This window comes from Cryptotermes secundus, unplaced genomic scaffold (genome assembly GCF_002891405.2).
Source record: "Cryptotermes secundus unplaced genomic scaffold, Csec_1.0 scaffold44, whole genome shotgun sequence".
NCBI lineage: Eukaryota > Metazoa > Arthropoda > Insecta > Blattodea > Kalotermitidae > Cryptotermes > Cryptotermes secundus.
Window position 1 is genome coordinate 487,162 of NW_019740383.1, and position 25,606 is coordinate 512,767.

The following is a 25,606-nucleotide window of genomic DNA, read 5'->3' on the forward strand; positions in this document are numbered from 1 at the left end:
ACAAGCTCTCACTTTAGTGGTCCATCGCTAGGTAGTTAACCAGTGTTTCATAAATAATTCCGATTCTGAAAAGAAAAGAAACATCATTAACCGCATCTATCATCTGTCACGTGCGAAATGCAGTAAAGTGGAGTTTTATGAGAAACACACAGAGCAACAAACTAATTTTTCGCCATGTTTGCGAGTTTGTCTAAAAATAATACGGGAATATAGATGCATGAAGCATTTCGAATATTCCAAAGGGGTTCATGAACCACAGTTCGCAAACCTCTATTTTAGGTCAGGGCCGATGATGGCATGGGTCCTTACTTTCACGCTCGCTCCACGCTTTCCTATCCAAACACCACTTCATTACCGCAGAATTTTGGCAAACCATAATGTTCAGTACGTGGGAATCTCTACAGACCAACACGATATTCAATAATAACGTTCTGTCTGTTTCATTGCAAACATACAAATATCTATCACTGACTTTGGAAGGCTAGCAGCGGACACCGGAACTCGTTATCGACTGTGGTTGAATGCGAGACTAGCTGGCTCTGGCTGGCAGGGTCCCACCGAACCAACCAGCGTGAAGTTCTAGGGAGAGCAACAGGCTACTTGCTTGCAAGGACAGAGATAGACTGTTTCATTGATGTTACCGTCGTCGTCACTGAACGCCCGCACTCCCCTCCACGGGTCCTTCTAACCTGCAAGCAGGCGCAAAGTCAGTTGAAACGAGTAGCAGCTAGCGATAGGAGACAGTTGGAATTGGAGTACCTTCCACGGAGCATACTGGTCTGCCGCCTAAAAGCATGAATGCACGTCGTTAGTTAACGATATATCGTTTTACTATTGTGGTTATGTGACGTGTGACTATTATACATTTTTTTTTGTTATCTTGTAAGGCTTGATAACTAAAATTAAATTAGATGACTATGTAAACAATTTATTTAGTGAACTAATGGACTATATTTCCTGTACTGACGCGTGGAAGTCGATGTCTTTCAAACGTAAACATATTGCAAGGTATGTACGAGGTGCACTCTCATTCCTTTACAAATGTAAGCAGTGTAATTAGACTGCCGGACAACTCTGTAAAGTCGTTATTAATTTAACATTTTAAACGTTCCTGATATGACTTGTTTAATGCATTTAAATTCAAACTCCACTCGTGTATCTCAGTAATGTACAGCGAATGTCGGTTACAACTGACTTTGTAATTTTACTAGAAATCGAAACGGTGGATTAAATGATTTTTTAATAATACAGGCGATTTGAAAAAGACTGCCTATAAGGGACGAATCATATTTTCTTCGCAAGCTTTTATGCAGAAAAAATCAAACCGTTTTCAGAATATTTGTTTCTGATTTTCTCATCCTTAAAATGAGTGGCGTGAGGGTAATGCAGCACGATGTACATTTAACTTTATTTTCGTCTTTGTAATTATAGGCTTATCACATGCCATGTAGGCTATATATGTGTGTGTGTATTACCAAGTGCTTCCATTTAATAACACTTATAATTTCGAACCGATATTACTGTGTAGGTAGTATGAAGTCAGTATTTTATATGTCCCATTTCAATTTCCGGCTGTGCGAAGTTCTATGTGAGATATTAATCATTTTCATTCGTTGTACTATGTAGATATTTTTATAATGATAAGTCTTTTTTAAAAATCTGTACATTTTGGGGTAATTTTTTTGAAAGGGGATGACAACATGGCGACTAGACGACGTAAAAAACTCGTAAGTATTAGTTCCAGAATGAGACTGCAGTAACAGTATTAGCAATCTGACAAAACGCATAATGAATTTTTACATGTTAACAGAGAACGCCTAAAATTGTGGGGTATCCACCAAATTTTTTAACTACAATTATGAATGAATTATTAGAAGCATGGAGAGGAATAAAACCAAACGTCAACAAAATTAATAAAGGGTCCTTCTTCACACTATGGTATATTATTTGCGAGATACCGATTAACAGGAAAATGAGTGTGGTTTGCAATTCAATATGACCAAATTAAATGAGATTTTAAGAAGATAGAGCCTGAAAATGTATGCAGTAAGAACAGAGGTACTGGCAATAGGAAGATGAGAACAGAGCCAAGAAAATTAATAATAAGCTAGGACATAATAAAGCGAATCTCAAAATGCAAGTATGCGGGATGCAGTTTGCCAGCTCATGGAATGAATGAAGGCATAAAGCAAAATGAACAGAAATTAAACTAACAATACCTGTAAATTAAATGGATGAATTTGGAGAAACTTGGATGAAAATATAAGGAAGCAAATGGGGAAGATATTACATAGTATAATGTGTAAGCCAGCGAGGCACAAGCAGTGAGATTACTAGAAATATAGAGTCAGCACACGTGAAACTTGTGAGGCCAGTACATGGAGTGACATTAAACGAACATCTAACTTCTTACCCTGCAATCAGCCAAGAACCGAGTCAGATATGAAGTTCGAAACTTAAAGATCCAGAATGTTCTAATGTGTTCTCTGGTCAGGAGAGATCAAACTGAGGGGAATATACTGACATAGAGTTCGAAGGAGATTAAAAAGAACTGAAGTGACTAAACTTTATCAAACTAAGTGGAAACTACATACATCAACAGTGCCTCCTTACAGAACCCCCCCCCCCAACAAGTTCTGATTTGTAATCCTGCTGGCAAACGTGATGGGGGACGCTCATGAAGAAGATGGATCAATTGTAACTGGTTATAATGGCCTTAGGAAGAGCAGGAAGAAGATAACGGATGGGTATGAATACTTGCATCATGGAAGGTTATTAACTTACCTATAAATTCAGACCAGAAAACCGAGATTAACGACCGCGGGAATCCGTTTCGCTGACCACGTGACACCCTCTATCCGCAAAATTTGGCACTAACTTCGCCGACAAGAGGCGGTCGCTCGGTCGGTATAGTTCGCTTGCGGACTAAAGGCCACGGAGTTTTCTAGTTTAAATAAATGTAGACCTGTATGTGTTTTAGTGAAATGTACGGGAATACTACAGAGATAATCCATGATATCTGTTGGCGGTGTGCAGATAGTGAAAATAAGTTTATGGAAATTTCTATGTGAAAAAGAAGCATTTGCATATTTTATTTTTTTCCCCCGCTTACAGAGAAGTGTATTGGAGGGATACAGTTAAGGAGTATGAGCTGCGTGGGGGATGTACACATATGACAGATAATGGAAATGCATGCAACATTCTGGTTTGGAAACAAATAGGATTATATTGGATGATATAGTCGTAGATGGGAGGATAATATTAAAAATAATCTTAAAGAAATAACGTGGGAGGATGTAGACTGAATTAATTTGGTTCATGATAGTGATAATTGTCGTTTTTTTATTATATGAATATAACTTTGGTTTCCATTAAAGGTGGAATTTTCTTGACCAGCTGAGTAACCATTAGCTTATCAAGAAGGCTTCACTGAACTGATTAGTCTAGAGGTAGAGCTACACATTTGCATTCGGGCTATGATCTTATGGAAATTCATCATGGACACCGGCTGTCATGATAGGTTTTTCGCGATTTTTCTCGGTCTCCAAAATAATCCCGAGATAATACACGTATCTTGATTAGGTCACGTCCACGCCCTTACAAATCCTTTCACAATTATCCAGCAATCATTGTACCATCCGGCGATATATATAGTCTCGATACTGAAAGTGTCGTTAAAAACACATGAATAGAAAAGGACTGTACTGCATGCAGTTCGTGATAGAGAACTTCAGAGAAATTTCACGTATTGCATGCCAGGCCTCTTAACATCTATTTAAGTCAGCCCTGCCATAAGGTGCTTTCACTAAGCAGCACTTAACTTTATTCAGAAAAATGAGCAGTGCTATTGTATAAATTGTAACCAATCTAAATACTCCACTGTTCACCGTTACACATGCACTATGGTTCACAGTCTTCACTAGGTATATCCTGGCAACGGATTTATAACAGTCTGTCACTTCAAATCACACATGAAGTCTTCTTTGTACCGCCCAATTCCCTTCTTACCATTATGCTGCAGCTGCTTATTCCGAAGACTCGACTCAGTTCAATTCCTCTGCTCCCATGCTCATATCCTGGCAGGATGGCGTCTCGAAGCTCGACTAACTCTTGTCAAAGTCAAACTCAAAGTCAAAGTCACATTGCGACTGACGGTCAGTCAGTCTGTCTGTCTTGGTGTCGAGCCCCGACTGGGGCTCATGACCAGATTTTTTTTTCTTTATATGAAGTTTATTGTCCTGTTCATTTGGGGCGCCCTCTCCGACGAGAAGTCGGGTCTGTCATTTGTCAGTCATAGTCTGTGTTAGTAAGTCCATACTCAAACTCCTCTTTATAACCACTTTGCACTGACCACGCAGAAAACACAGCCTCTCTATTCTTGAGAAGGCGTGTTTACAACGCCGTTGCAGAGCAGCGGAAGTTATTAGATTGTTCATTGTTGGGGCTCATGACCAGATTTTTTTTTCTTTATATGAAGTTTATTGTCCTGTTCATTTGGGGCGCCCTCTCCGACGAGAAGTCGGGTCTGTCATTTGTCAGTCATAGTCTGTGTTAGTAAGTCCATACTCAAACTCCTCTTTATAACCACTTTGCACTGACCACGCAGAAAACACAGCCTCTCTATTCTTGAGAAGGCGTGTTTACAACGCCGTTGCAGAGCAGCGGAAGTTATTGGATTGTTCATTGCGTATTCGTTGTGGCGGGAATATGTTTATCAAGTCGTTGCCTAGCAATGAACGTCTATTCTGACTTCATTATTCCGACTTTCGGGCGTCATGTGATTATATACAGCGATTTTTCACCCAAGGGAAATTTCAAGTGCCAGCGAATTAAATTCATATACAGTTTTGCAGTTTTGGTATTTGAGTTTAAATATTCGCAGTTTTTAACTGGTTTGTAAACGGAAATTATATGTGGAACAGAATTATAGATATGTCTTTTGGATTTGTACTTCCCCTTCCACATCTAAATCGGCAGTTTCTCATGGTATAATATAAAATTGAAATTAATCGTATATTATTTCACTTTTATTGTATTTGTCACCGATTTTCTTGTACTGAATATGTTTTAAATCGATAATAAAACGTGGGTCGATACGATACGGAATTCAGATACGCCCACCTTCATAAATCGGGGCGCGATTACGAATACGTTCGCACATGCTGCTGTGTTTGTTGATTGCTACTGAGAAACGTCCTGGTAAAACTTGAATGAAAACATGAAGAATCAGAAAGAGATAATGATTTCTAGGCATAATGAAGCCTACTATTATCCTTCTATTTTACTTTTATATTGCAGTTCCACAGCCAAAATTTAATAATCTATTTAGTTACAATTAGCGATAAACATATTGAGTGATTGGTTTTTAGCTTTGTTGAATGCCCTGTCCAATTGCATAAATAATATAGGCCTAGCGTCGAATGGGATGGGTAAACCATTGTGGCGTGCCGCATAAGACGTCCATTGATAGGCAACGGCTGCGATAAGAATGTACACTTCTGTGGGAACGGAATACCAGCAGGGCGTTGCCTAGGAAACGCTGAAACAACAAACGCGTTTCCCCGGAAATGAAAGGATATCCATGGAAACGAATACTACAAGCGGACAAAACGAAACCCTTGAACACGATGTTCACTATTCAGTCCGAGAGCAGTCGGAGTGCTATCCCGATATCTATCTGGGGGAACTAAGGAGAACCAGAAACACCCTCGGGATAGCCGTTGTTCCCAGCAGAATTCGTATGGCCATTCCTCGAACACAAGTCTAGAGCTTTAAAGCCACACCGACATGCTCGATAACAATTCAATTCAATTCTTATCATTTATGTGCCGAGTCAGCAGCCGTAAGGCCAATTACAGACACAGCACAGTGTAGATACAAGTAATTACATTATGGACAATCACAACATAAAGTCAAAGAAAAATTACAGGCAAACATTCGAGGAAAAACGCATTAATGCAGACAAGTAAACAAGTAATAATAATAAACGTAAAGTTGTCCCTGCGCTTAACTAATTAAGCACTAATCCATGAAAGCGTATGGGGGAGTGAATGTATACATCCACTGTTTCTTGACCTCGCCACTATTTGGAGGTGAGTGGCCAGGTTCACGCCCCGGCAGCTTTACCTCTGGGGAAAGGGCCCCCTGGTACTCATTGTGTAGGACGCTGGGTGAACACCGGAGCGATTCTGGACGACGTGTAGAAGAGAAAATTCTTAACCCTACCGGGACTCGAACTCCGACCCCGCGGTCGTCCAGGCCTTAGGCAGTCGCTATACCGACTGGGCTTACCGGGCTCCCAATAATAATAATTCAATTCAATTCAATTCTTTATTATTAATGTGCCGCAAGGCCGATTACAGACAGCACAGTGCAGATGAATGAATTACATTATAGACAAACTTATTAAAAGTCAATAATAATAATAATAATANGCGTTTTTAATTCAGGCTGCCATATACCAGAAGTAGATCTGTACGCCTGTTCCGTTCTCTCAGTGTTCTGAATGTCCTTTTCCTTCATCATCTGTCACGTAACACAATGAAATACAGATTCTTTTTTAGCACATTTTTATTTAATTTATTAGAAGTTAAATTTGTAATATATACATAGAATACTGCAGATAAAGTACATCCCGTAAGTTAATTGTTTCAGATCTTAACCTTAAGTTCAGCTAGAGCTCAGAGCGCGCCTATGCACGCTCATTATATTGTATTTTGAGTTACAGACGAAAGTGATAGCAAAAGGGTTTCGTTTGAAATGCACAAAAGACTTTGGCGAAACTCGAAATTATTCTAATATGACTTGAGAGCAGCGTGACCAGGAAAGCATTTGACTCTAATCTTATTTTAACGGCTAAAGGCTTAAACGCCAGGCCAATACTCATGTTCTTCATACATATTATTTTGTCTTGATACTGCTTTTATGACTACACTTTAATAAACACAGCGTTCACAACTTGTAAGAAATATTGAGACAGATATCAGAGTCAGAACACTCAACTAATGGTCTGAAATTACTTTTCAAACTCTAGATTATATCATTGGCCCAGAGACAGCGACGGGACCTCTTAATGTCAGTATAACCGCTTTTAATTTCACATCAGCACAAGAGAGTCAGCTGTGGAGCTTCTCTTTTGAGCTTGAAAATTGGTTAGAAGGGATTTTGTACTCATGTGACAGTAGAAGAAAATGAGGGTCGGTAATTTTCCCCGTCTCCGCTGGTTGATAATAGAAAGTACAGAAATAGCGATATACAAGTAGACCTTCTGCCCGATATGCAGTTCTGACGGTTTATTAGGGAAAAATTTAACCTGGGCACGTCTCGAAAATATGGAGTTATTTTTATATGTACCAGAAAATTAGTTAGCGCGATAGGAGTCTTGTAATCCTGTAAAAGATAAAGTTGTCCCTGTGCTTAACTAATTAAGCACTACACCATGAAAGCGTATGGGGATGTGGATGTGTAGAGCCATATTTTCTTGACCTCGGTACTAGCTGGAGGTGGGTGGTCAGTTTGACGCCCCTGTCACTTTACCCCCAGGGAAAGAGACTTCGTTACCCATTGGATAGGAGGTTGAGTGGACCTCAGAGCTGGTCTGGACGATGTGGAGAAGAGATAATTCTTGACCGTACCGAGACTCGAACTCCGACCCCTCGGCCATCCAACGCGTAGCCAGTCGCTATCCCGGCTCACAAACATAGCCTATAGATTTCTATAATGCGTTATCAATTGAATGTTGTTCACGTCAGAAGCAAGATTAATTTAACAAGATGTTCTGGAAGGAGCTTGGAACCTGCTTTCCTTCATGTGTTCCGTTGTTTACGGCGAGATTAACAGCAATCACACAGTAATAATTACACTATTTAATAATCCATTTTGTACATAATTCCTACTAGCAAGAATTCTTAATACATTATATTTGTCAAGTATACTTGTAACTTCAAAAGTTTGCACCGTTGCCATGTTTTTGTTTATCAGCATAAAAATGTTGTATACAGGTTTGTAATTATTCATGATCTATCTCCGTACAAAATTTCGCAAATCTGGTTGCAGCGATTCTTTATATATCGCCAATAAACGGAAAACTGGAGATTTAGTTCAGCTGTCATGTTGTTATTTTATAATATGAGAGAGAATTATCCTAATATAAATTGTTATATTTTTTTAAGCTTTGTCACCACACGAAATTTCATGACTGTAATATTAAATGGCATTAGTGTCGCCCCTAGCTCAGAAGCTTACACGGCCGCCAGTATGTTATTATTAATGGTAGAAAATCCAAATTTGTAGCCCTCGACAGGTTCCTAAATATTAGATTAACTGAACATAACGTAATTTTGTTGACGTTGATGTGTTTGGAGGTAACAGGCAGAGACTCGGTTTCTCTATCCTATTACCTCGGCTATTGTCTTATGAACACAAGAGTTGTGAGCAAGGTCGATCTTTTATCAATAATAATTCAATTCATTTATTCTTACGTTCTAACTCAACGCTACAAGGGGCCAATTACAGAGCTAGGACAGTCAGAGGAACGCAAAGTGAAGGAAACCGTACAGATGTGTAGTACAAATGCAAACACATAAGGTGTTATGCTGCATGGCAGACACAGACCATGCGCAAATTTATAAAAATACTGTAATTACCTGTTAATCAAAGTGACCGGAAGATTGACGTAAAGAAAATGATCGTATTTTTGAACATTTACTCTTAGTACTCATTTAAGAGCCGGTCACGGTAGCCCAGCGGTCTAAGGCATGTACTGTCTTCGCTCGCTTGGAAACCGGGATCGTGGGTTCGAATCCCACTCATGGCATGGATGTTTATTTTGTGTGTGTGTGCGTTTTTCTGTGTTTGTGTACAAGTAGAGACCTTGCGACGAGCTGATCACCCGCCCAAGGAGTCCTACCGTATGTGTAAGATCTAGAAAAACCGAAGTGAACGGAGAAGTTCATGGAGGTAGGCCTAGGCCCACTGGGGCTGTAGTGCCAAGAAAAAAAAACTCATTTAAGATCTTGATGTTAACTTCTTGTTCAATAGTATTTCGCCGTGCGTCATTTTATTGTCCTTTTCTTACAGCTTGAAATGTCTTTTTCGTATGTCCTGCTCTGTACTTTCGACTTCACTTCTAGTTTCTCTCACACACATTGCATACATCCGCTCAACTCAGCTTCTCAGCTTGGACTAAAAACTGTGGATCTTCACAGCAAAGTTTTTATACATTTACGTTTCTAGAAAAGCCTTGTGCCTGCGCGAGCGACGAGGCGCTCCGCCTTTCTTGAAGAGCCAAGGAAACAAAGAAGGTCTAGAATTGTAGAGAGATGAGCGTATACACTCCTCCCCCCCCCAACTCAGCTCACGCGACAGTATGACGGTAAACCATGAACTCGAACCATGTAGTCAACTTAGTTATGTATGAAATCAGTATGTAATTCAGAACCGTAATGGCTCAAGTCGATGTACGAATTGAACTGTTGGGTTTAGATTTCCAGCAGAAGGTGTGTTTAGTTACATATCACCAAATTCTGGACCTCACACGGTCCGCTATTCGACGAATATGACTTTTTATTCAAGTGCAAATGCTGCCTCAGCGTGGAGCTCAATATTCAGCTGTCGTCAATGTCAGTGTTAATAATGTTACCCTACCTCTGCACCCAATATGACTATCTCTGACGTGGTGATAACCACAGGGATAATCTGACGGTTGTCATTGCCTTAATCTCGTCTGGTTACGATTACAACTGTGTAAACATTGAGTTACTGTGGGTGGATTTCAAACTCAAGGTAGATGGTTTCATATTTTACAAGGACACTGGGTCTCAATCTATTTTGCATAGGAAATTATGCCCGTGCTGTCATAGAAACTTGCCGAGAGTCTCCGAGTCCTGCAATGAACACAATTCTGATAAAAAACCTCCATTAATCTTGCTATATATATATATTGATACTTTTATCTTGGATTCTTGTGTAATGAAGTATGATGCCTTTATAATGAAGTTTTCAAGCTAATCAAAATAAAGCTGTTTTCTTACAAGATGTAGTCACTCTTTCTTGTATATGAAAGCGCTGCGGATCTGTGCCATAACATGAAAGCAAGAAACCAGGCTCTGACATCTGTTTTATATTTTCACGGCAACTTACAATCCATGCCTCCAGGAAGCTACAAAGATACCTTAACAAATCCAAATAATATTAAAAAAATTAGTCACTACCTTGCATAATGGGCCCCGCAGTAGCGTAGTTGGTCGAGGCACTATACTACAAGCCGGAAGGTCGGGGGTTCGAGTCCCAATGACGTGGATTTTTTTTTCAATTTATCTAATAATTCCAGCAGCACTATGACCCTAGGGTCGACTCAGCCCCTAACAGAAATGAGTACCAGAAATCTTCCTGGGGAGTAATGGGCGACCGGCGCGTAAGGCTGACAACCTAACCGCCACCTGTGAGCCGATTGTCTAGATAATGTGGGACCCTCAACGTCTCACAACCCTGTAGGCCTTCACGGCCTGTTACAGGGATAGCTTTACCTTTTTACCTTAAAGAAATACAGCGTTTCCATTACGAAGGCCAATTTAATGAAACTGTCGTTTTTCCTGAACATCTTAAGAAAATTAAAATTAAAGCAAATGGTATATGTAGTAACCACATTGACTTGTGTTGAACTATCAACTCATGGCACGACAGGGTTCTTCCACTTATCTTTCGTAGATTGGGGAAAGGTTCTGACATGTCGAGGGAAAACCAGAGTAAGCGTACTTAAATGAGAATACTCTGAAAGAACCATTTATATTCAAGTAGTTATTCTGTTTAGTGTTAAATACTTATTTTCGTAAAATCGTCAAGTATGTACGTTAAAACTTAGTTGTGATTGTCCAAATAAATAATGTGGCATGTGGACCCGTTCCTAGGCAACGACCGCGACATAAGCAGCTATAAAATAGACGTTAAGTAATGGCTCTGTAAACAACGGTTGTTGCTAGATAATGAACGCAACAGACACGCACGAAAAAGAAGCTGTTACAATCTGCGTTATCTGTGCGGTCCGTGCCGAGGCTATATAACGAGGGCCGATAGAGTCTTAAGACGGCAGTGAGAAGAGTAAGATGTTGGTGTGGGATAGCCGCCAGCCTAGGTGTTAGTGAAGTGGAATGAGTTGGTGAGTGATTTAGTTGGTTAGTTAGAGAATTGCTGCGGTTCAGTCCTTGTTAGCTGTTGGTGTTAGAAGCTGGTGTCTGAGGCACGGCGATAGTTCGGGAATCCAGAGAAAGGGGAATGTCCGCCGTTGAAAGCCGTTACCAGAAAACTGGTGAAGACACAGGAGGCTGAGAAAACTTAAGTGTGTGCTCTAGTGAATTGCAGGGTGTGAATTAGCAATAGCGCTATAGTTACTTGTAGTTACGAGTCGTGTGTATAAGTGTTCAATACATCCAATTATCCCGTCTAAACTAGTAGTCACACTCCATAAAACCCTTACAGTAGTATCTGGAAGTATAAATTTGGGTTCCGGTCCCATTTACAGTTGCAAAGAAATCAAAAGCTACCCACTGTACTTATGTATTTGAATGTAAATTTCTACGTTCATCACTGAAGAGAAAGCAGATCGTCACATTTCTCGTACAGCATTTTTTTTAAATAACTGAAGTTGTACCTCAAACATGGACTCAGTATTTATGCATAGAACAACAAGATTTGAGTGGTTCAGCTGCGTGAATAGCATGGATAATTCTATTAAGGTGACCAGGCCAAAACGAAATCAAATTAAACGAATCTCCACAGTTGCTAATCACTGAAGCCGTTGCTGTGGAGATGCAGTGTACACATCACAACTGCCATTCAGCTGGGTTTTAAACAAACACAGTCCGACTATGACACGTGGTATCTCTTTAAAACGTGCAGCTGTCAATCTTTTTTCATGTAAGGGGTGCACTGTTTAAGGGACTGCTATACTCAACACTAACCGGACATAACGGACTTAAGGTCACATATTGCAGGCTTTTGCATGTACCTGTTGATCTTTTTTGATCTAAATAAAACACTATTTGAGGGATCGTTATTGCCGACACTATCTAGACCTTGTCACTCTCAAATAAGTGATATTGCTTCATAACCTGCAGCTGTCAATCTTGTTTTATCTAAACCGGTGTGGGGACGGGTTCGAATACCTCCACCGTGACCCTGCGAGTCGTAGGAGGTGAGACAAGAGAAGTCTCAAATCTGAAACAGTAAAATATTGTCGCGAGTCTCAAGGGACTCGGACCCGAGGAAGACTGGGCTGGCAAGGACCAGCAGCATTTACAAAAGACTGACCCATCCCCTCGTCAGAGAGGGCGACCCACAAAAAAACAAGTACATAACTGTCAAACAGTAATAAATATCTGATCATGAGCCCCAGATGGGGCTCGACGCCAAGATTTACTAACCGACTGATTGACCGTCAGTCGCTTAGTCTCTTTGACTTTGACTTGTCTTATCTAAACTTGAGAAACTCCCATACCATACACTATCCAGACATAACTGACATAAGGTCACATATGCCAGGTTATGAGGTTATGACACACAGTTGCTAAAACTTGCTTTATCTGAACGACAAATTGTTTGACAGACTGCTGTCCCTGGCACATTCCAGGTGAACCGGACATGGGGTTATATGTCAAGCTAATACATGATATCTGTTTATAACGCACAGCTGTCAATCTTGTTTCTTTTAAATGACACACTATTTGATATGCTGCTATCCTCTTCACCATCCATACATAACGGACATAAGGCTACATATGTCATGCTATATAACAAAGCTGTTAATATTCTTTTGCCTGAACGAGGCACTATGAGAAAATGTTATACCCCAAACCATCCAGACGTAACTGACATAATGTCATATATGTCAGACTGTAATACTTGGTGTCACTTTATAAAGTGTAACTGCAAGTCTTGTTTTATCTGAAAGACACAATATTTGAGAAACTGTTATACCCTACACTATCCAGACAATACCGACATGAGGTTATATGGCGTTATTGATTTCAGTTAGACCGCCACGCGTAGAGTGTTGAATTGAGAGTGGAAAAGTGTATTGCGACAGTGCACATAAGGAGAAAAGGAAAGAATGAAGAAAGCAAGAAATGAAAACAATGGGAGGTAAAGACAGAAAGGAAGAAACATATAAAATATTTAATTAAGATAGGATATAACAACATAGAACGCAAGGAGTCTGCTTCCGTTACATATTTATTGATTCTTATGTTACTTAGTAATCTGTTTCTGTAGTAATCATTTTGACTTGTATTAGTGGGAACCAAGTTAGAATATCGAGCGGAACACCGACTATCCAGACATATGTTTCGTGATTTACCTCAGTCTCTCCAGAAAAATGGTGGATAATACCTTAAATTTGGCCATGACGGCTTCCTTTCACATTCCTTCCCTATCGTCCAATTATTTTACTCGATGTAGTCTTGGGTTGCTCACAGTGTCGTCAAATAAATTTCAAATAAAATAAAACATTTCAGTCATGCAGAATTACCATGACATCGAGCATAAGAACATTTGGAGGGAGGTACATGCAACCTGTTTCAAGGTATTTGTGAAATTCGGCTCCAGAGACAGAGGAAATCAAATACCGTATTTACGCGTGTATAGGCCGCACATTTTTTGCCAAAAATTCAAGAGGAAAACTGGGGTGCGGCTTATATTCGAAATATTCGAAATCACACTTCATTAAAAAAAATTATATTCATAATTAGTAATACAGGGTGTTCTACTCCTGAAATAATATTCCAAGAAAATTATTTTTTCTGTAGTTTCTGTCTGAAAATTGTGCTGCGGCCTATACACGCACGCGGCCTATACATGCGTAAATACGGTAATACAAAAGGAGACCTTTTTTATATATCGAAAAACTGATCAACAGAAGAAGAAGAGAGAAGCCTAAAGAGTTTGATAAGCTCTGATATTTTGAAATAAATAGGAATGAAAAACATGGAAAGGAAACAGATGTTTTTAGTTAATATCTCTTTTGAAAACTCGGNGTTTAGTTCTGTATCATAATAGATGGTCTGAGGTAAATGAAACGTTATTAATTGGCGCCACATTGTAGAGAAATCGCTTGCACGAAACATGCACTAACCTTGTATACGGCGAAGCTGTTTATATTGTAACGATATAGTGACTAGACACGGGTTTTGGGTTGGTAATTGGATTTATTGTACATATATCAATCGTAACTACAAGCAACTACATAACACTTTCACTAATTGGTGTACTCCAATTCTCACTACCTCACACCCTAATTCTTGTATGTCCTCGCTAGCTGTTGCCTGGTAACGGATCTCATCAATGTCCTCTGCTTATGTGCTTACCTACTGGCAGCTATCTCACAATTGACTAAATCAACTGTCGACTCTCAACTGTGTGTGTGTGTGTGTGTGTGTGGGGGGGATTGGTTTATTTTTTTTTTTTGTTCTTAACTACACAAGACACAACAGAATTAAATGCACACAACATCAAAACTGATACACCAATAACCACACTCTCTGCACACAAAAGAGAATTATACTGCAGAATTCAGATCTGAGCCACAAAACTTGTTAGGACGGTGCATAAAATGCAGCAGTTTCACCAAAACAATTTTAGCGCTCCTGATGATTGCCATGTAGGCCGAAACATATCATGCAAAATAGGGCCAATAAACTGAAAGATTTGAGAGCATTAATCGAAAATTAAATTTTGAGTTAAAACTTCCAGTATAATTGCAGGAAAGACGGAAACGAATGCGCGGAAAGTTACCTGACGTTGCATAGCAACAGCTCCTTGTTTAATGACGACACCACGTGTTTACTGTGCCATTGCCTAGCACTGGATGAAGTATCTTGTTAAGCTATTAAATCATGTCACAATATAATTTTATCTTATCTAAAAACACCGCATTCCGTTGTTGGTGTTACAGAAACAAACGATCGCTCTTTTTCTCGGAATGAAAGGAACCCCAGAAATAAATTCTACTTAAGAAATATCATTTTTGTTGCCTATTTCACGACGCTTTCGGTATTACAGGCAACATGAGCCGAGCTCATGGAACGGAGCTCCTCCCGAATACAAGTCTAGAGTCTTAACGATAGCCAAATCTTCCAACCTGTTCGGTGTCATCCCGCTGTTTAAAATTAAAGTAAGCAGTACGTATAGTTACCAGTTCCCTATAATGGGTTATCCTTAAGCAACTGTTCAAGAACATCATAAATTGTGGTATTCTCTGGGTCTAATAGATATTTGAACCTTATGGTAATGAAGCCACTCAATGAGAACGTAACCACTGAGATTGTTCTCTTTCGGCCGGGATACTGACCGCCTCTGTGGTCTAGTGGTCAGAGTTCCTGGCTACCGAACCAGAGGTCCCGGGTTCGATTCCCGGCGCTACCAGATTTTCTGAGAAGTGGTGAGTCTGGAATGGGGTCCACTCATCCTCGTGGGGATAATTGAGAAGTTATTTGAAGGAAATCCGACATTAACTTCTGTGGGGATCTGTTGCGCTGACCACGCGACGCCCTCTATCCGCTAAAGTTGGTACTAACTTCGCCGACAAGCGGCGTTCGCTCGGTCGGTATAGTTCGCGTGTTTATGTTTCCCTGTATAGTATCTCGATTAGGCCATTAAATACTTCCCATTTCATATTTATCATTCGACGCTATATACTCATAGTCTCGTCGAACATCACGGTCGAGTAGGCAGTACTCCTTCTTATTAAAGGGTTCGCTGGTTCAAATATTGCTGTAGTGGTTTTACTCAATCCATGTCGGAAAATTCCAGGATGCCGCCCTAACTTAGGCTTCCTTCCACATATTTTGACACTTGTAATTCAGCAGTCATCCTACCATTCAGCGTTGTATAGCCTGGGCTACTGGCAGCCTCGTTAAATTGACACGAGGCTGGAGCGCGAGTCCCAGCAGAATTAAGAAATTATTTTTGCTACTACGTCCATACCACAATCTAGGAACCTATACTTCCTAACCAGTGGTAAGTAAGTAAAATAAAGCTAACCCTGTAACAGGCCGTGGAGGCCCATAGGGTTGTGAGATGTTGAGGTTCCCACATTTTCTAGACAGTGGGCTCATAGATGGCGGCAAGGTTGTCAGCCTTTCTCCCCGGCAGCCCTTTACCCCCGGGAATATTATTGGTACTCATTTCTGTTAGAGCCTGAGTCGACCCCAGGGCCATAGTGCGGCTGGAAGGAATAGGTCAATTGAAAAATCCACCTCATCGGGACTCGAACCCGCGACTTTCTGGCTTGTAGCATAGTGCCTCAACCAACAACGCTACTGCATGCCCACTTCCTAACCAGTGGTCATTGTGATAAAGCAGCTGGTGTTTGAAGCTCACAACTATCTTGCTCACGGATTGAGATTGCGTGAAGCTATACCAGCCTTTCCCTGTATCTTCATAGCTTGAAGCTTAAGCATAAACACAAATCTGTGGTTTTTTTTCGGTGCAGAACCAAAAACAAACCAAGCTGTCATTATGAAGTAAACTCGACAAGAATCAAATGTCCCGATTTTGAGGCGATTGTTCGAAAGATCTTTTTAAAGTTAAAGGTATGTATTTTCGAAATTTAGTCAAATGCACAACGTACATACACGTACTTCATTATATACAGTTTCAACCATATCCTATCGTGTCATCTGAATATTGGTTTTCCTTTTGCTCAAAAATTAATTCTGAAATATGAAAAGAAAATTCTACTTTTCAACATGTTGATGAATTAGGCATGAATCTGTACTCATGTTTATCTACGAATTCACAACGAGAAATGTATCACTGCCTTATGGTGGGTACAACTTCAATCCTTATATAACAGATTAATCATATTTCACACTGATAAGTTTACTTGTGTTGCCACAAGTCTCAGACTTTGAAGTTCAGTTTTGATATCTATCCTACCACTTAGTGAAAAGGCACTAATTTCGTGTAAACTCGACTGTGGAAGCAGAGGTGCGGGATTTGGTAATAATAATGATAAAAATAAATTTTAAATCTGCATTACAAGTTTGTATACTTGCATAATTTGCTGTATAATTGAATATTGCTGTCGTCTGTGATGTGGCGTTGTGTAGTCTAATAGATGTTTACCGACGTTTCGGATTGACATGCTACCTCTGCCAACTTTGAAGATTGAAGCAATGTGTTTCTCCGAAATATCGGTAACATTTACCAGACTATATTCCAGAAGATACCTCCGTCAGAACCTCGTGTCTCACCTACTGTGTAAATGTTCAGAGAGGATAGGAAATGTCAGTAGCAGGCAGGACGTATAATTATATGTAGGAGTATTTGAGTCTTAAAGGGGCATAACATTTATAAGAACATAAAGTTATATTGCAGCTTGTAGAAAATTCAAGTTTTCAGATGAATTATTTCCAGTTTCGTATTCCTTAAGGGGCACGCAGTAGCGTAGTTGGTTGAGGCACTATGCTGTAAGCCGGAAAGTCGCGGGTTCGAGTCCCGATGAGGTGGATTTTTTTTTTATTTACCTAGTCCTTCCTGCCGTACTATATCCCTGGGTCGACTCAGCTTCTAACATAAATAAGTACCAGGAATCTTTCTGGGTGGTAAAGGGCGGCCGTCGCGTAAGGCTGACAATCTTAACCCCATCTGTGAGCCGATTATCTAGAGAAAATGTGGGAGCCTCTACGTCTCACAACCCTATGGGCCTCCACGGCTTGTTACAGGGATAGCTTTATCTTTTTACCTTAGCTTCGTATTCCTTATTCCATTTATTTTAGATCTGGAGTATTCATCATAAAATAAGCTGTTCTCAGCTACTGGAAATGCTTATTTCTTACATCACACATCAGTTTATCGCTTGTAACTGCGCATGTTTTAAATTAATCTCCCAAAATCCGGAGAAGCTAAATGCATTAGTGGTGAAGTGTAGAAGTATGAAGCATGACGTGATATTTACTTCATGTGATTTCTGTATAAAGTCACTTCCTCGACTAGTACAAAGTGAACTCTCGTTCAGAAAGCGGAATATTGCGAAATTAAAGGAGGCGTGTAATTTGCAATGTTGCAAAATGTGTGAAGTGAAGAAGAACGATGGTCTTACAGTTCCTTAAGGCTAAGCAATTTTAACTTTAATTCGTGTTCTTCACAGTAGAATATAATGCAGAGTTTTGTGTTTCAGTTATCATGTGATACGGACTGTACTTGTTTCCTTTGCTCCTCTCTTTCTAAACATCCGATCCCATGACCATCATCCCCCGTAGGTCCCATGCATTGTCAGAAAACATATGCCTTTAGTACGCTTAATAAGCAGTATAAACACAAAATGATGCGACGTCACTCCATGTAAGTGGTATGGTAACCTTGTGAGTGTCTAGCAACACACCTGTGTCCGTCTGGATGGTCAGCTACGAGTATATCATTTCAGTAAGATTTCTCAAAAGTTAAATGTTTGTTGGGTTGAAGTTCGGAGACAATGGTGGTTTATCTTTAGGCAAGCTGACATCTCTTTGAAGTGGAACTTTGATCTGCTGTTTATTATCTCCGTTACATATATTGTTAAAGCCTTTAAGTGTGCCTGTTAAAATGTAACACACGCATATATCTTTATGCATAGAGACTACGCCCCTAACGAACACTTCCCATGAAAAAAAAAAAGACAGACTGAAATTCAGTAAATTTCTTCGATCACTTTGGATCTGCACACATACATTTTGAGCAGAGATCTTTACTGTTGCTTAATTTGGAAATTAACAATTTCGAAGGTTCGCCAAATTAATATGCAGATATACACGGCATGTTTTGATGTACACCTCCTTGAAATGGTTGAGTGGTGTGTGGCGTCTTACCCAGATCAAGACTTAATATATGTACATATCCGGACTCGCTTGCTAACGGTTCTAAAGGAAGGGTAAAGCTAACCCTGTAACACCGTGGAGGCCCATATGGTTGTGAGACGTCGAGCCTCCCACATTTTCTCTACACAATCGGCTCATAGATGAGGCGATGATGTTGTCAGGCTTAAGCTCCGACTGTCCTTTAACCCTAGGAAGATTCCTGGTACTCATGACAGAAGTGTAGCACGTAACGTAAAGATTAACTGCCAATTGTACTGCCCATCCAGTATTGTTAAGACCCTCGAACCAAGAAGAAAGAGATGGACGGAAAATGTACTACGCGTGGTAGAAACATTAGGCTGATAAAAATTGTTGTTGAAAACTTAGAGAAGTTTAATAGATCTGGGCATAACGGGATAATAATTAAAGGTAAAGCTGTCGTTATAACAGGCCGTGAAGGCCCATAGAATTGTGAGAGGTCGAGGCTCCCACGTTTTCTAGATAATCGGCTCACAAATGGCGGAAAGTTTGTCAGCCTTACGCGCCGGCCGCCCTTTACCTTCCAGGAATCTCCTTGTACTAATTTCTGTTAGAGGCTGAGTCGAACCCAGGGCCATAGTGCGGCTGGAAGGATTAGGTAAATTGAAGAAATCCGGTGACCTCATCGGGACTCGAACTCGCGAAGTTCCGGCTTGTAGCATAGTGCCTCAACCAACTACGCTACCGCGTGCAGCGAGAGAATAGTATAAGGAGAATTTCTGAAAATAACTTATGACTTTCTTTCCAGTGTTTTCAACTGTTTAATGAAGGTTGGAAGGAACTGTAAATTAATAATGTACAATTTAATGAAATTTTCAACTGATAAATCTTTCGAAGAATGAAGTTGTTCATTAACCTGTATCTAGTTTCAAAATTAATGATGTGTAAACAATGATTTCCACATTCGATACGTCTGCATGACACATTGCTTGAGGTTCTACAATTCTTCTCAGTTCAGTGACGTATTTCTGTGTGCACAATTTTTGCACCAGTGTCGATTGCCCTTCTGCTAAATTTGTTGCACATTACTCACTTACTTACTTACTCATGGAGCTGAACCCTTCTGGAGGAGCCGCCAATTCTGCAGCTACTCAAGAATTTCCGAGCATTTTATGGAACTCGAAGGTTCATTACCATGTTCACAAGAGCCCTCCACTGGTCCGTATCCTGAGCCAAATCAATCCAATCCATAACATCCCATCTCTCTAAGATCCATTTTAATATTGTCCATCCACCTACGTCTTTGTCTTCCCAGCGGTCTCTTTCCTTCTGGCTTTCCCACCAATATCCTATATGCATTTCTCTTCTCCCCCATTCGTGGTACATGCTCTGCCTACCTCATCCTCCGTGACTTGATCGTTCCAATTATACTTGGAGAAGAGAACCGCGTATGAACATAAAAATTGTGCTTTATCGCCATGTTTGTAATTTGTGACGCTCATAGGAACGTTTACGCGCCTCTAAGTATAGGATGACAGCGAAGTATTGCGGTTTGAGATTGTGGGTTCTTCTTACTAGACATTTTGCAGCACTTCGGACGAGAGGTGTAGCAGTAGGAAATTATGTCGCTTGGGACAGGACTGCTACGTAATCATTCTCCCGTCGGTCAACGTAACTTGGACGATCTGTGTATTTATGGAATATTACATACTAAGAGTGAAGAATTCTATCTCCTGGAATATAACGCTGGGTAGTCCGTTAAAATCCAACCGACGTTTCAGTGTAACATGTTATTTCCAACTTCAGGGCCGAAGAGTAAGCGAAGCAAGAAATCAGAACGAAACAGGCAGTAAGCAGATATTTCGTTTACTTGCATTCCATATATTTCGGAATAGAATGTAGTATATTGAAACATGCCACAGGTGCTTTATTCTAATGCTCTACTTGCTGCCTACTTCGTGCTGTTTATTTCTTGGCTTTTTCTTCGATCTTGAAGATAAAGACTACAGGCTGCACGAACAGGGTTCGTTTCCCCTTAAGGCCAAAGATTTTTCGTCATCGTGTCATAACCGCTCTGAGGCCAATCCACCTACAATGGGTAACAAAGGGTATGCTTCTAGGATAAAGCGGATGGGGCGTGAAACTGAACACTTATCACCCATTCTCAGTAGAAGTTAAGAAAATCTGGAGTTATACTTCTACTCCCTGAGGAACCGGGATAGCGTAGTCGGTATAGCGAATGGTTACGGTCTGGACGACCGAGGAGTCGGAGTTCGAGTCTCGGTTTGGGAAATAATTTTCTCTTTTCAACGTTGTCTAGACCAGCTTTAGGGCCCACCCAGCCTCCTATCCGGTGGGTACCAGAGGCTCCTTCCCCGGGGGTAAAGGGGCTGGAACGTGAAGCTGACCACTCAACTACAGCTAATGGCAAGGTCAAGAAAATTTGGATCTATACATCCACTCCTCCATTCACCTTTACTTTACCTTACCTCTACTCCTTCAGACTTCTCGTGGTTCTTAATTAGGTACAGGGGCAGCTGATTATGTTCATACGTCTAAACCGTTGTCTCCTGGTATGAAAACATCATGTAGATAGTAATACAGACGCGGGATGGATGCTATACACGTAGGAGAAAACAAAATTTCAAGCGGCATCTAAAACTCTTTTCTCGTGTACGAGTAAGTTCCTGAACATCGTTCAGATTAAGGACATAGTCAATATTCTTTTCACATTTCTCTCGATTTTCCTTTTTACACACTTTATTTATGTTTGTGCCTCGTCATTCTTTCTCTTATGTCTGGAGTATATCTAGGTTCAAACGGCGGTCGCATCTACAATAGAAGTTTTAAAATCTGTGTTCAGAAAAAAGATATGACTCCTTGGTTGGGGGATCAGTCCATCACATGCCTGTATCTAATATAGAACAACACAGGAGAAACTTTAGATTGTGGTTTTCTGTGTTATGATACCGTGAATTATGGTAGATTTTGATTTTTACGGCATTGAGAACTCCAAATTTCATAGACAAGTACTGACAAATGTCAGTGCACTGAACAGATTCGAACCAACGATTTTAGTGTCTTAATGATGTAACTGGACTGTACTCATCTTAGACTCAGCGGTCAACTCTACCAGAAGAGGGAGCCATCGCTTATTTTAAAACAGGCGTCAGTATTATAGCCACCAATCTTTGTGCTATAACGCCTACGTACATCGTAAAGGCTACTTGCATCTCTGAAATGTCAGAGAAGTTGCCGAACCCTCACGGCGCTCTGAACGTATCTCGTTATGGTCGGCCTCTTGTGGTTATTTGATAGATCCTTACATTATGTAACTACGTGATTTCAACTGCAGAAATTATATGACGTCAACTGGGAATAGAAGATGGTCATTAATACTAAATAACTAAGAATTTTAAAGGACTGGTTTAATGGTTTATTTAAAGTTGGCATGTTGGACTTCGTTTGTAGATTGCGTAAAATTTAGATTGGTTTCTATAAGGATGTCCGGTTATCCAGCTCTGATGAGAAGCAAGTATCATTCAGTCTCTAAATGATCGATCACAAGATCAGTGTATTTGCTGAGGTATGTAGATCTAGGCTTTTCCTTCGTTGGACTTGACACACGATCTTCCGTTAGGAGGTTTTTCAAATTAAATGTGTTATAAAAATTGCAATCTGTGATGTGACAAGGTATCGTCCGGTAGAAAGATCCTGATAGAACAGTAAGACGGGGTCTAACAGTTTGAATTTCTTTATTGAAGTGGATTGGAGTCTATGGCTGTCACATAGTTCAGCTTGCCCTTACAGAAGTACCGTGTGACGTTTGAAATTGCGTAGAGTAGCCTCCCCACAAAGATTATTGTCTTAGGCTGCGTACTAGATCAGAGTCCCTATGGAGGATTATTGTGAGGTGTGAGGCTCCTTAGAATAGCTTTCCAGTACAGGTCTACTACGTGAGACTTGAGGCTCCTCAGAGTAGAATCCCGATATTGGATTTCCATGTATTCTGAAGATGGAGACAGGAAGTTACACCGAAGTTTTGGTACCATTTTACTAGATAACACATCACATTTTAAAGGACGAGAATCTTCTAATCAACGCCACGAGAACCTAGAATATGATAATGTGTTGTAGTCGTTTTAATTAATAAATACACGTAAGAAAGCAAAGAACAGGATTGACAAGTTCATCACGTGTGTTAACATCTGACATATTAACTCGCATATTGGAAGAAACTAAATATCGTCAAGATGTCTGCCTAACAACAATTCACAGTCATATTCGAATCTTGTTTTAACTAAAATTACTGACATCATTGTGTCTTATTGTGTTACAGTGCTATGTTTTCTTACATACAGTAGAAGGTAAAGTTGTCCCCGTGCTTAATCAGTTAAGCACTGCGCCTTGAATGTGTATGAGGGAGCGGATGTATAGATCCGCATTTTCTTGACCTCGGAACCAGTTGGAAGTGAGTGGTCAGCTTCATGCCCCAGCCGCTTTACCCTCGGTACCAATTGTTTAGGAAGTTGTGTAGACCCCAGGGCCAGTCTGGACGACGTGGTGAAGAGAAAATTCTTGAACATACCGAGACTCGAACTCCGACCCCTTGGTCGTCCAGCCCGTAGCTAGTCGCTATATCGACTATGCTATCCCGGCTCCTTTCTTACATACAGTGACATTACTTATTTACATGTCTTGAATCTTGCAGTGCTCCTTTTGTTTATCCTGTAGTTTAGTCATCCGGTCTAGAAAACCGAGATTAACGGCCGTGGGGATCCGTTGTCCTGACCACGCGACACCCTCTACCCGCAAAAGTTGGCATTAATTTCTCCGACAAGCGGCGGTCGCTCGGTCGGTATTATTCGCTTGCGGACTACAGGCCACTGAGTTTTTTTTTTCGTAGTTTAGTCATGCCAGTAAAAGCCCTTATTTTTTATAGTTTTGTTATCTCAGATTACCTAAATAAGTAAGCCTTCTCAGTATACATCATCAACAAACGTCTATAGGGTGACCGTGAATTATGAGTTGGAATCGAAACTGAAGAAGAGTCGGTCGTAACCTATTTTAGGATATTATCCAAAAACTTGTCTGGATGAAAATCTTAAGGAATTTCGTTCATTTCCTCAATAGCTGGTCATCGGCCCAGACATTTGTTTTGAGGACCTGATGAAAGCCACAAGAAACTTACTTTATGTTAGTCCCTGAGTCTAGATTCTAACTCATGGGATCCCTAAATACGGACCAGAGATGCTGACAACTAACGACGTTATTTGGCTCCTCTTGCCTTTTTAGGACCACGTCAAATACTGGTTAGAGAGCCTTAGAAATTGTATGAAATACTGTGTAGTTGGTAACACTGAAACTGTAATACTGTATTACGCCGTAGTTTTATCAGGATCAGACGCGACGTGCTGACGTTTGTTTTCTCTCTCATTAGTATAGAATGCGCGTCGCGATGAGTTTGACAGGAAAAATTGTAACCGTGTCGCAACATGGCTTGTACCTCTGAAGTGCAGACCTGATAGCATGGCAATTGTCTCTGTTTGCACATGCTATCGGTGCGTGATGTTGCGCGGGGTGGGGGGTTCCTAGGTGAGATAAATCTATAAAATGACTCCAGCGTTGAAGCTCCAGGGACATTGCTGTAACAACGGCCATTTCTGCTGTCATGAAGATGAGTTATATATTTATTACTTCATACATACCTGTTATTATTTTCCGGTCACGGTAGCCAAGTGGGCTGAGGCATGCACTGTCTTCGCTCGATCGGAAGCCGGGATCGTGGGTTCGGATCTGTTTCCTGTGAGGTACGAACTGAATTCTTATATATTATTCTTATACACTGCCGGTCACGGTAGCCAAGCGGTCTGAGGCATGCCCTATCTTCGGTCGCTCGGAAGCCGGAAGCCGCTTGAGCTATGGCGCGGCCCTCCTTCGCATGTGCTTGTAAGTCCCTATCCTGAACCAGATGGATCCAGTCAGTGCCACTCCACTATTTCTCTAAAAATATTCTAAATATTATCCTCCCACTTACGTCTAGGTCTTCCTCGCTTTCCCACCATAATCCTGCATGCATGCCTCTTCACTCCATGCGTGCTACATACACAGCCGATCTTATCCCCTTGATGTGATGAATGAAATTACATATGGCGAAGAGTACAAGTTACGAATTTCCTAATTAAGCATTATCCAACCTCCCACTATTTCATCCTTTTTCTGTCCACATATTATTCTGAGCTCCCTGTTCTCAAATTGGGCACGCAGTAATTAGTTGGCTTAGGCAATATGCTACAAGCTGGAAGGTCGCGGTTTCGATTCATGATGAGGTCATTGTATTTTTCAATTGATCTAGTTCTTCAAGCCGCACTATGTCCCTGGGGTCGACGCAGCCTCCAACTGAAATGAATACCAGGAATCTTTGTTGGGTTAAAGGTCGGTCGGCACTTAAGGCTGACAACCTTACCGCCATCTGTGAGCCTGTTGTCTAGAAAATGTTGGAACCTCGACGTCTCACAAACCTATGGGCCTCCACGGCCTGTAACAGGGATAGCTTTACACTATTCTCAAAAACCCTCAGTCTGTATTCTTCCCGTCATATCAGAGATCAAGTTTCACACCCATACAAAACTACAGACCGAATTCTGTTTTTATGTGCTTTACTCTCTATGGATTATAGAAAATCTTCTGCATTTTATTTGATTGTGAAGTGTGATGTTAGATTTTATGAGAAAAGATAGTCGTTTTTTAATTGTTCACAAGGGGAATTTTTGCTGTAAGTTAATTTTGTTTACATTTAC

The 25,606-nt window shown here is 40.6% G+C and overlaps 1 protein-coding gene across 1 annotated transcript in view; it reads left to right on the plus strand.

The window, feature by feature from the left end:
* The first annotated feature begins 734 nt into the window (after positions 1–734).
* The window catches only part of LOC111872293 (rabphilin-3A), a 146,258-nt gene continuing 121,386 nt past the window's right edge, over positions 735–25,606 (plus strand). Inside the window, exon 1 of the mRNA XM_023866014.2 lies at positions 735–1,008. The gene's annotated coding sequence lies outside the window, so the exon portion shown is untranslated. The remainder of the gene's footprint in view (positions 1,009–25,606) is intronic.